Source organism: Scatophagus argus, chromosome 18 (genome assembly GCF_020382885.2).
Source record: "Scatophagus argus isolate fScaArg1 chromosome 18, fScaArg1.pri, whole genome shotgun sequence".
NCBI lineage: Eukaryota > Metazoa > Chordata > Actinopteri > Scatophagidae > Scatophagus > Scatophagus argus.
In genome coordinates, this window is record NC_058510.1 from 16,227,753 (window position 1) to 16,237,718 (window position 9,966).

The following is a 9,966-nucleotide window of genomic DNA, read 5'->3' on the forward strand; positions in this document are numbered from 1 at the left end:
TGGCTGAAATGCAGCTTCTGCCACTCCCAAGGTGTAGTAGTTCAACTGAACTTCACCAGAGCCAATGAGAAAAGTCAGACTGCTGCGGGATCACTTTACCTTGTGTGTTTTATTTATTAAATGATGTTAAACAACATCCAGTTTAATGTCAATGTAATGTAAATGAATGTAATGTCAATTCCAAACCCATTTGGAACATGACAGAAGGTGTCACTGAATGGGTACTTAAGGCCATCTGTTGTGGGGGTTCGCCAAAAAAAAAAAAGTTGAAGTTCTTAACATTTTACATTTGCAGTGTGAAAGAGGGACAAGAAATATTTTCTATCTGAAAATAAGTATGTATGTCCTATAGCTACATCGCACTCTGGACTAATTTCTGTTTCTGTGGGTCATGATTGTGTTATGTCAAGAATGCAGGCACTGTATATCACCAAAGCTGTTTCTAACATTTGTTACAATGTTTATTTGCCTTAAGAAATTCCCTGAAGCAGCTTCCTGTCAATAGAAGGACCTCTGGGCATGGCTTGGGGGAAAAAAAAGAGACCGCAGTGCACTTAGGAAGCTGTTTGCATCAATACAATCCTTGCAGTTAATTGCTTGTTTCAGTGAATCTCAGATATTTAGCCAAGCACTGCAAAACAGTGAGCCATCTGGCCATGGACCTCGTCAGCCTTTCCTCTTGCTTTACTAAGACTTCATTTAATCTGGTTTAAGCTGCTTGTTTAAAAGTGGTGAAATAATTTATGGGAGTGGAACCAATGAAGTAATGATACCCCCATTCTCTCTTCATGCTAATTGGTAAATGAAATTAATCCACCCCTCTATTCTGCTGTTGCCAGCCTGATATCTCCTTAAGGAGTCTGCAAGGTCACTAAACTCCAACTTCTTGTTTTCATTTTTCCTCTGAGTCTTTTGCTGAGGCTCAGGGTGATCAGCTCTTTCGTGCTTTTGCTCAAAGGCACACCAGGATGGACGCATCAGATCAGACTTGTAATCCACAGGAGAACTGATGAAGCACAGGGCACTTGTCTGATGCTCTCCCTGTGTCATGTCACACTGTTTGAGTGAAAGGGAATGTCTTCCATCATTAGAATTAGATAAGATACAGATGTTTGTGAAGTCAGGACATGAGGTGCCTATGGACAAGATTTTTAACCTCTGTTTGGTCTATGAGTCATTCAGATATAAGTGCTTTCATGCAGACATCATGGCTAATTTGATGTGTCCACATCAGGGCTGCTCATGCCAGAGATGACATCAGTACACTACACATCAGTCACACTGACTTACTCGTGCTGTTCACCGCGTGAGAAAGTCGCCGTGATTGACGGCTGTCGTCCTCTGTGCTTGTACAGATGAAATATAGGGGCGTAATAGCAGAGTCACGGCGATCCAATACGCATTAGCCGTCTGCAGCCGGGATAATGAATCCCACCGCACAAGACAGTCCTTCATCAATCTTTATGTTCATTCATTTCACCACACGTATCATTTGGATGACACATCTACTCGGAGTATGTGCATTCAGATGGATTACTCTTTGAGAAAATGTTCGCCAGCCTCGGTAGACGACTCAGTGAAACGCTCTGTGTGTATTTTGCCATCCGAGTGTGTTGTTTGCACTCCTCCTTTCACTAGCCCAGTATCACTAGGCTGTTATATAGCAAAATACACAACCCCAGTACACACTCTTTCACTCACTCACACACACACACACACACATGCGCGTGCACACACACACTCGATCAGAATACAGGCTGTCCCCAATTTCTCATGGGATCTGACTGGAGTGCAGCAGACACTCAGACAGCCCCAGTAAGCCAGACATGGAAAAGTGAGGGAAGAGGGATGGAAGAGCGCCAGAGGGAAAATACAGACTTATCGTGTAGACAGCCCAATGTTTCCAATCTGCAAAAAGTTTTTGCAAGATTGCAGTAATGTGTAATTACACCACAGCTAGTTTAATTACCAGTCTGACAATGCAGAGAAAGTGCATTACTGAAGGCTAAGTAGTGGATAATAAAAAGGTGACTGCAGAATAACTAAAGAGCTTGTTATTCTGTATTTCTGTTGTCTGTTTGGAGAAAATTCAACACCAGTGTATCCTTCCAGAGAATGTGTCATTCTAAAAAATCCACAGAAAATAGTATCATAGTTTTCCTTGGAACCATTATTGACCAAATAAATAGTTTCTATAAAAATGGCTGGTTTTGTTCCAGAAAAACCAAGATGTTGTGTCAGAAATTTTGAAATGTGAATTTTCTGCATTTTATAAATCATATTCCATTCACAGCTGAAGTCCTAATGTCACACAGACTTGTTACAACAAAACTGCAAAGTTCCTGTTTCATTTGTTCACTCTGTTAAGGTAAATGTGGAAATCCTAGAAGATAGCTTTATGTTCAAATGAAGAGCAAATGTTCACCAAATTTACAGAAAATCCATCCATCCATTTTCTAAACTGCTTATCCTTAGCGTGTCAGAATTCATACAGTGGAAAGCCATCCAGAATATATGTTTGAAATATGGCATTTATGTTCATTTCATAGATTAATTTGAGAAATATTACAGTCTCCTCACTCCACAAATCTCATGTTTTTGTCTGCTGCTATTTTTTTTATCTCCTCAGCATGTTTAGAGGATGTGTAATCCACATGTTTCATGTATCATGAATTATTCTCTTAGTATGTTTCTATTGCTACTTATAGCCAAGCACTATTTTGCAAAAATTCAAGATTTTTTAGTGTTTCCTTTCAGCTTTTCTTATACCAAAATTGCATGTACATACAGGTGGATGGAAGCACATTTATGTCACATTGTTGTCATATTTATCATATTATATTTACCACATCACATTACCATTATTATTATGCTGAAAATATTGATTGTCTGCACTACAAAGCAAAGTAAAATTTGTCAAAAAACAATCTTATTCTTGTTTTAATTATTATTTTATCCTGACATAAACAGTGGAACTGCATGACATATACTGAGGAAGAATGTGGTTTAGGGTTGACCATATTCGGAGGCTGATTTTACTCCATTTTGTTATTTTGATATTTTTTCTTAGAACAAATCTCTAAAATTCCAGTTTCACTTCTCTGTTGGGGTTAAGGCAGAAATCATATTGAATAAAAACTGCTTACAGGCTGACCATCAGAAGCAAAGCAAAATAAATAAATAATAAAAAAAATCAATTCAAACTCAATTAACCAAACATTTTAAAGCTGATGGTCTGTGTGCTGGGAGGTTTACTCAAGTCCTGCCCTGACCAGTACCAGGCACCCATCTCTACCCATCAACCCCCAATTAACTCTCCTCCCCCTACAAAGTCCAGCAGGGACCACTGACAAAGAATGAGATAACTCACAGCTGGAGCCACAGACGGGGTCTCTGCTCGCCTTCACTGGAGTCACTAAGGCACTCGAGAGAGTGGAGAGAGGACAAAAACAAAAACCCACTTGAGCCAGCTGTAAAGCTGATACTGTCTGAGAAAACCTCTCCATTGAGTCCACTAAACAGGGCCTCTCCTTATTCATTGTTCAGCAGGGAAGCAGAGCAGCAGTTCAGTTAACAAGAGGCAGAGAGGGAACACTGAAACTGACCAAAACCACAGGATTGCAGAATGTCTGTAAAGTCTTTCCTATCAAAACTAAAATGGAATTCCAAAATAGCTGAGGGTGATGATAACATGTTTATTGAACTAAAACTGCAACCCTTTTTGTACCGGTTGGTTTTTACAGATAAAATATACACGCAAAAGTTCTGATTTTCTCTCAAGTGCACAGCTTCTCCATTATCATTCAAGCACACAGGTCAGCATGTGCACAAATACACAGAGCGACATCCACCCATCCCAGAAGAGACATTAGCGGGATGATTCGCTCTTAGGGGGCAAACAGGCGTGAGAGATGGATGAGCAACAAAGGTTGATGAAGAGTGTGCGCACACACACACACACACAGAGCAGACATGGTTGGGATTCCTCTGCAGGTTCACTCCCTCATTTGACATGTTGTTCAGGGTTGAAGGAACTCTCTTCCTCCACCCTGAGGACTCACAGCGGCCACTGTTAGCTTTTCACGGAAACCTTCCAGTGACTAATTATAGTGTCAGCCTATCTGCACCCATTCCTACACCCAGCTGTTCCACATACTCTCTGGCCTTGCCTATAGCACAGAAAACTTTTACTAGATGCAGAAAACAACTCATATTTCTTACAAACTTCTTACTTTACTTTAATAGGTGGTTTCTGCCTGGGAGCCGATGGCATCAGGAGCACTTCTGATAACATTACATAAGTTCCATCATACTTAAAAGGTTTACCTGTGTGTCCTGCTCCACTAAATATTATTTGGAGTTCTTGGCAAATGTTGCCTGATCTGATGCAAAACTTTGAGAGAAACTAAGCCAAAAGAGACAATAAAAACAATAAAACATAAAGAAATAAACATAAAGACCTAGGGAGGTACAGCACTGGGGAAGAGAAAGTGGGAGAGGTGTGTCGTGAGTGTATCAAAACAAAACCACTGGCCTTTTTCGGGATCAATTAAACGTTAAATCACTTTGGGTGAGGGAAATATGACACGGTGTTGTTTTTGCTGGGCTCCAATGTAAGAGAGCTAAAGACTGAGCACAGAAGTTGAGCCAAAAGGACTAAAAGCGTTTGTTGTTTTTCAGCATGTTGATCCTGAGTGGAATCTAACCTCTCTATCCTGTTCTGTGCAACGCTGGAGGTCTGTGGCGAGGAGTCGTTCAAGGATGTAGTTAAAGGCTCAGTCCACAACTCTCAGGGGCCCATTCCCTGCCTCATTATTTTTGCTCCGGCGCTGCTTGCTGTAGGATGGAGCTGGGGAGGCTGCAGCGTGTGTCAGATTTATAATTGATGTGTCTGGCCGACTGCTCCTCACCACTAGTTTGTGTTCATGTAAACAACGTGACAGGGGACAGCAGGAAGTTCTGGGAGTGAATCAGGATGCTCCATTGTGCAGTGAGCCCCACATGATTAGCCTTGCTTCCAATCAACATTGTCTGGACCTCCTACAACGAGACTGCATATGCACACAGTGCCCAACACTGACATTCAGCAAACTCATTTATTAACATTATCAGCAATTGCCCAGTTCACTGAGTCCATTGACGCAGACTGGAGACAGCATGCACGGTCAAACACTGTGCATCATCATTGAATCATTCTTCCAGCGTTTACTGAGAGCCATAAGACTAAGGCTGTTGAATACAGATGTAGCTGTGAATTACTGCTGCTCAAACTGCTCCAACCTCAAGCTGAACCCTTCCCTCTTTAGCTTTGTTGGGTGTATATTCAGTGTTATCTTTGCCCAAGTTAATTGGGATAAATGAAATTTGTGTTAAAATATTCCTATTCAGCTCTGCAGTATAACTTAGAGGCACTTGAGCTGCCCACCATTCTAATTCTAATCACCATAATGTATTAAATGGAATCCATCATGCCAGAAGTCATCAATTCAGCAAATTAATGCAATAATTAGCACACATGTCCAAGTCCACATACTTGACATGATTGCTATTAATATAAATGGATCTTAAAGCATTAAAAGGACATGGTGCTTCATTACTATGCAAATACATCTAGGTGCTTCACTATCTGATGAGTTCATTTGTTCTATTGGGTGAACATGTACTGCACAGTATGTTGTTCCTAACACGTATTGTACAGACTCTGGGAGGTAGCGCTAGGTTACATAATGTACTGTGGTGGAGGGATATAACAGAACAGGCTGTGATGAGTGATTTACAGCAAATGCTCAGATTTATGGAGTCCTGCTAAATGCAGTAGTACATCTACAGCCAGTTGTAATTTTTGCCATTAGATTTAAGTATTCACCATTTAATGAACAGCTATAGGCTGATGCCTATAGTGTTTAGTTAATTAATATTATTCAGAGTTGTATGTATTGTATAAGCCATTTTTATATCCTTTGTTAATGGTTTGGGGTATTATCTGATCTGTTGTTTATTAAACCATGCAAGCTGTTGGATTTTGGTCACAAATAAACCTTGTTTTACTTTGAGAGGCTCTCCAATGTCCACCCCTTTTGAGTGGGGGCATTTCATTGACCTCTCATCCAAGAAATACCACATTTTTGGTATTTATATGTGTTGTTGTGTTTGTGTTTATATAACATGCCAAACAAATCTTTCCAACTTCTTGTGTGTAGTCCCCTCTGTCTTTGGTGAGTTCTGTCCTGCTGTTGTTACAAGCATGCCTAGACTTGCCTCAGCCAGTCCTGACACCCCCCAACCCCCCTTTGCTGCCCCCGTAGACGATTAGAATGCCTCCTAAATGCCATAAGAGCAGTTTGGACACTGACTAATATGTTCCACATTAAAGAGAAACTAAACTACAGCTGAATATGGAGTTTTTGCTGACCTCTGGTGGTTTAAATTTCCCTGTCTCATAGCGATGGTGAAGGTAGTCTCAGCACATCACGATTTGGTGTAGTCACTCTGCAGGACCTGACTGATCATCACTGTGAGATCTAAATACGAACATATTTAACGCACATGAATTAGTCATTTGAAATTCATTAAATGTATGGAGAATGGGCTTTCCTATACAATGCACTTAATGGGCATCAGGGAAAATGTTTTATTAATAACTGACAGGCCCTGCAAAACTCAAAATGATCTTCATCCTGTTGTTGTAGTCCCTTACTGGGATGCTTGAAACCGCAACTCACGTTTGAAGAATGGCAAGAATATAATTTTAACAAATGCAATGTGTGAAATACCTTTTCACACATGTGGGTGTTGCATGTGTGTGTTCAGGGTGTTGCGTGTGTGTGTTCAACTAAGGATGGGTCAAATGCAGAATACGAATTCAGTGTGTGTATGTAAAAAAAGAAATACTGCCAATAAAGTGATTCTTCTTCTTCTTCTTCTACTTTTCACAGCTGTAAAAAATCTCCATTTTGCACACTTTCCCCTCCTCTCTGGTAGTGAGATTAGCAACCCTCTGTTCCTGAAAGCAGTGATGTGTGCGTGGATGAAAGTGTGAATGGAGCAATGCAGGTGAAGAGCTTGCTCATGTTGCAGGGCAGAGCAGGAGCTGCCTGGCACAGCCTGTTTTGCTCTGAGGTTTGTATGCACACAACCTGTGATCTGAAGCCAGTAATCAACTATCCAACCAGCCACCTCCACCACCTCCCTCTTCCTCTGTAAACAGCAGTAATCTGTAGTCCAGCTGCAGCTCAGGGACAGTGGTGGGAGTCAGGGACACAAGGCAGCCATGTAGCCAAGGGGAGATAGGATGATGTATAATGTAGCAGCTACACACTCCACTTATTTAGCATTACCAACTATTTTTCCCTCCTCTTCTTCTTCCCCTTGTTCTTCATCTTGGTGTTTCATTTCACATAAAGGCAGTCATCCCACAACAGCCGGCCCCATGTCAGAAGTAGTCCCATCATTGTTTAACAGTATAAGAATAGACCTTCATACACATCAGAGTGCTTTCCCACATGTAAAACATTATAGCATTCCACTTCTACTTTCCCCTTTTGCTGTCCAAGAAAGCCCAGAAAGCACTGACTAGATTGTGCCATAAAATCTGAGGCAGGGTGGACCACCAACGTTGCAGGACCCTTTGGAGGGCCCATTTACCGGTTGCTTTTTACCACCTCCCCACCCTCCTTCAGTTAGCGGGTATTACAGGGTTTTACCATCGAGCTGCATCAGCCTTGCTGATAGGTAAAAGACGGCTATGACAATATTGACCCAAGTGGTTTGGTGTAGAGGTCAGCAGTGAGGCAGATTTTGTGATAACGCTGCTTCATGGAGAATAATTCAGTTGTTTTTATGTAAGGCAATAATGAATATTTGGACACCTGCGGGTTAGATAATGTATTAAAAGAAGAATCCATAAATAGAAACAGCTTTTGGTGATCTATTTCTGGGCTCAATCTGTTTTAATCAATATAGATTGATCAAAGATCCTCTTTGTTCAGTCACCATTTAACACCAAAGTATAATATTTGAAAAAAGAGAAATTCATGTTAAAAGAGGCAGACGTTCAGGTTTGTCAACCAGCTGTGACATCAGTAAACCCTAATGCGATGCACAACATGTTGCTTGGACCAAGAATCACAGCTCTTCACAACCTCACACAGCTACGCTCAGCATTTTTTCAAGGAATTTGGGGATTTCAGAAACCTGAGGAACAGTTATCCATTTGAAAATTTAAGCCTGCACTGATTGTTATTTTCATTTCATAGTAACATTCAAAAAATTCCTTTCATTGAAGATGTCACTTACAGTGAAGACTCTACTATGCAGAATTACCACCCGGCTCTGCGTCTCCTGTCAGCCTCACAGTGAGTTTTAGCATCTTTGAGCTCATAGTTTTGGTTTCACTGCCTACAAATCAAGTGCTCTAATTCAGTCTCCATGTTCTCATCAGCAACTAGCAACTGTTCACAATGCACTACTTACCCAGCACTGAAATGCAAACAGACACATGTAGAGACCAAATGGTGAACAGAGCATAGTGCACCATTTACAATCTAGATTTTTTATCAGCCAGGTATTTCCCTCTGAAGTGGTAGGAATCAAAATCTGAGCTAAAAGAAGAGTCAAGATTGGACAAGAACACAAACACGACTTCAAATTAATTCTAACATTTCTCTGTGTCTCCTATGTTATGTTCACACATTGCAGGCAAAAATGGCCTAAATGTGATTTTTTTTTTCTCATATGTGACTCAGATCATTTCACGCCAGTGTGAACAGCACAAATCACGTGGAATCTATCTATTTTCATCTCTGATTTGCATCACTGTTACATCATTATTCATCAAATGTCACCAGTGGTAGACAAAGACAAATATGGAGGATCACAGCAACGACAGCTGAAAAACAGGAAATCTGCCTTCTTGCCATCAGTCAAACTGTCATCACACTGCTGTTAGCAAACAATTCAACAAGTGAATGCCTGCACCACTATTTTATTCATTGTGATGATGTACTGGTGTGTCTATGACATTTTCTGTTGTTCGGCAGCACGCTTGATGTGAATATGGGATGTGGTTCAGATCTGATCACAGTGATCAGATACTAGTCACATACAAAGATAAATGTGAAGAGCCGAGGCTAACAGATCAGATTTGTGATAAACTGAAACTGCAGTGTAACATAGCCTCATATGTAAACACGCAACTGTTTACTACCAAGTTTGATGCATCAACTTTATGAGGTGATAATATGTCATCAACAGTTTGTTCCATTTCTCCCAAGTGGTCAAGAAATTAATTTAAATGGAAGAGCAGCTTTAAAGACACACGTAGTGTTATCTTCTGGGGAAGATGGCAATATTAGACCATATTAAAATAACTCAATGACTTTTTAAAACTAAGAAAAATATGTAAAATATGTATTTGAAAAGAAATTCAATAAAATCCTCGGCAGAATTTTATCCTCAGCAGTTAAAGAAATCTGCACTGATGCTTTGAATAAATAAGTTACAAAAATGTTTGAAGAGTGGAATTAAATACATGTGGAGAAATTCATCAAAGTTTTACAAACTGTTTAGTGTGATCTGCAGGTGGTGATGGTGGGTGTTGTGTTGGGGGACTGTACTTGCACTGAGCATCACAAACTGATGGTACACTCTGTTGTAAGTGTCTGTCATTCAATAGATTAATAAGAATGTTGGTTAATTAAAGACTCTGTGGGGTCAGCCTCTACATTCAGATATCAATGCCACTTCTTGATTTCTGCATCGTCCTCACTCTCTCTGGACAGCCTCTCTGGTGGGGGACACACCCATCCCGTCTCTGTGGGATCTCAGCCAATGACGAGCCACATTCCAAGAGATAACAGGAGGGGAAAACTGATAACACCTCTTTGTGATAGCACTCCAAAACAAACCCGATAACAAACTAAAAATACGAGACTTCTAGACAGCATGGTTCCGTCAATAAGCATTTTT